The sequence below is a fragment of the Echinops telfairi genome, unplaced genomic scaffold, assembly GCF_000313985.2.
Source record: "Echinops telfairi isolate 266 unplaced genomic scaffold, ASM31398v2 ScPeMD7_7467;HRSCAF=8505_0, whole genome shotgun sequence".
Taxonomy (NCBI): Eukaryota; Metazoa; Chordata; class Mammalia; order Afrosoricida; family Tenrecidae; genus Echinops; species Echinops telfairi.
Window position 1 is genome coordinate 851,890 of NW_022111367.1, and position 2,734 is coordinate 854,623.

Sequence of the window (2,734 nt, forward strand, 5' to 3'; positions counted from 1 at the left end):
TCTACATATAGCCTCCTCCCTGGGGGATGGACAGCAGAGAAGAGGGCAGGGGGAGACATTGTACAGTGTAACATATGACAAAATAATAATAATTTATGAATTATGAAGGGCTTATGAAGGAGGGGGGAGTGAGGAGAGAGGGGGAAGTAAGCAGCTGATATTAAGGGCTCAAGTAGAAGGCAAATGTTTTGAGAATGATGATGGCAACAAATGTACATATGTGTTTGACACAATGGATATATGTATGGATTGTGATAAAAATTGTACGACCTCCCAATAAAATTATTTTATAAATAAAAAATTTTTAAATAGATTGCAATAAAAGAATAAAGCATACCTGAGGTAGTTTATTGTGCCAACCTGGCCGATAAACACATGTGGGGGTTAATTGAAAAGTGGAGGGATAAATGGCTCAGTGAGCCTTGACTTTGGAGTTTTCAGGTCTCTTGCTTTCTGATGGTCGGACCAGGGTGCAGCTGCGTTAGCCAGTTCCCTACTTTAGCTGTCAAGGCTCACTTCCTGCAAGACATCCCTGAGGAAAAGCCACATGGACCTACCCTGATGCAGCCCTGGGTGCTGGAGCACCCGTGTGGAGACCACTGTCAGAGCTAAGATGTTTACACATTCACTGACTCAGCTTTCCTCCTGCAGTCGTCATCATTGCGTGTGTTTTTTGTGAGATGGAGGAGGACTTTGTGGATTGGTGTTGGACATATGGGTTAATGGGTTAATGTTGGACTTGTGGGCTTAGGACTTGTGGGCTTGGGCAGCACTGGGTTGGGATGTTTTCTTGAAGTGCACTTAACCTTTATATAAAACTATCTCTTATACATGAAAACAAATAAATAAATAAAATGTGCTGGAAAAACTCCGCTTATACACAAGTATATACGATATAAGAAAATATTGACAGCATTTCATATTTCACATACATGTTCTGAGAAGTGTGCAACAAAGAAATAAATCAAGGGTCTAAAATTTACAGGTGTAGAAACTGAGGCTCAGAAATGTAGATCAGTATTAAGTAGCTAAGTCCAATCTAGAACCCATGCATTTTCACACGATAAATTCTGCTCCATTAAAACAGTATAGGAGTCTTTGAATGATGCAAAAAGTTAATGTGCTCAGCTGCTACTCTAAAGGTTAGCAGCTTGAGTCCACCCATGTACAATACAGCTTATAAGAAAAGTCTGCTAACTTTTTCAAAAAAACATCCATTGAAAATCCATGGAGCAAGCACAATTGTACTCTGTCATACCTGGGGCCACAATGCATGAGAATTAATTTGACCACAGCTAGTTTTTTTCTGTTGTTTATTGGACTATATTTGTGTTGATCAATGGTGACTATATGCAGGAAGAGAACTGGGATGCTTAGAATTTTACAAGGCTTTTCATAAAGACATTTCATCTTGTGGAAAGATCTATTTGACAAGGCCTAGAATGATATTCATGGAGCCCTCATGCCACAATAGTTATATATTTGGCTGTAATCTGAGAGGCCAGCAGTTCAAAATCACCAGCCACTCTGGGGCTCTCTACTCCCATAAAGAGTTACAATCTCTGAAACATACAGGGGCAATTCTACCCTGTCTTATACAGTCTTAATGAGCTGGCATCACTCAAAAGCAGTATTTATGAGAATAAATACTGAAGTCTGATTAAAATACAAGTAACTATCTCGTATGTATAATGTGTTTGTATAATATTATTTACTTGTCTAGTCATACCAAACACTGAATTTAAAAAAAACTCAGAAAATTGGTAGCTGCTTTGGAAGTATCAAGGATCCAATTTGATCACTTATCACCTTTTGGTAAAGGATCCAATTTGAGAGGTGTGGTGTTTTAAAATTTTTATAGTCCACTAAGCTTTTATTTAAAATTTGCTTACTCAAAAAAAAATTAGAGTAAAATAATTTGTCAGCATTAAAAAGCCTCTTGTTGATTTGTGTTAGCTAGTATTATCTTCTTCAACATGGAAAAAGTTAAAAGTTATTTAAATAATTGGACTATTCAAGATAGTGTCAAAACTGTTTGGTCGAGATAGAAGGGCCTCCAGATCGCCACCGCCAATGGGCGCGATGAGGTAGTTGAGACTGCAGGAGGTTGGTGACATGACTTGGCCAAGGCTAAATAGCCATCTAGGAGCCCTATCTACTTTGTTTCCCTCACTCTTCCCCCGTGTGATGGAGACACTCTGGTTACGTCTGGATCGGCCCGTGTGGAGGAGACCCAACAGCAACCACAGGAGCAGCAGCTTCAGGCCTGGCTCCAGAGAATTGCAGAAAAGGACAACAACCTGGTACCTACTGGCAAGCCAGCCTTGGAGCACTATGATGAGGAGGAGGAAGATGATGAAGATAGTGAGGGAGACTCAGAGGATGACAAGGATATGCAGGACATGGATGAGATGATTACAATGGGTCACCCGACAATGGTGAGGTCAATGAGGTGGACATGAAAGGCAATGAGCAGGATCAAGACCAGTGGGTGATCTAGGCACACAGAGCAGGAGTGCCCAGTGACACCCTGGCCAGCCCAACCCACCCTGCAGCCCCTGCAGAACCAGCTGGGGGTCCCACTACCTGAAAGCTGAACCTTGGACACCTCCACAGCTGTTGCCAATGCCTGGTCTCCTTTACCTCTCCTAGGCCATCGGCCTGACCTTGAATCCCCCAGGGTCTGAGCCCACCCCATCTTCCTGGCCAGTATATCTCCCCTTAGCTGCCAGGT

The 2,734-nt window shown here is 42.0% G+C and overlaps 1 pseudogene; it reads left to right on the forward strand.

Moving 5' to 3' along the window:
- Positions 1-2,115: 2,115 nt before the first annotated feature.
- On the forward strand, positions 2,116-2,500 carry LOC101644354 (annotated as a pseudogene).
- Positions 2,501-2,734: the final 234 nt, after the last annotated feature.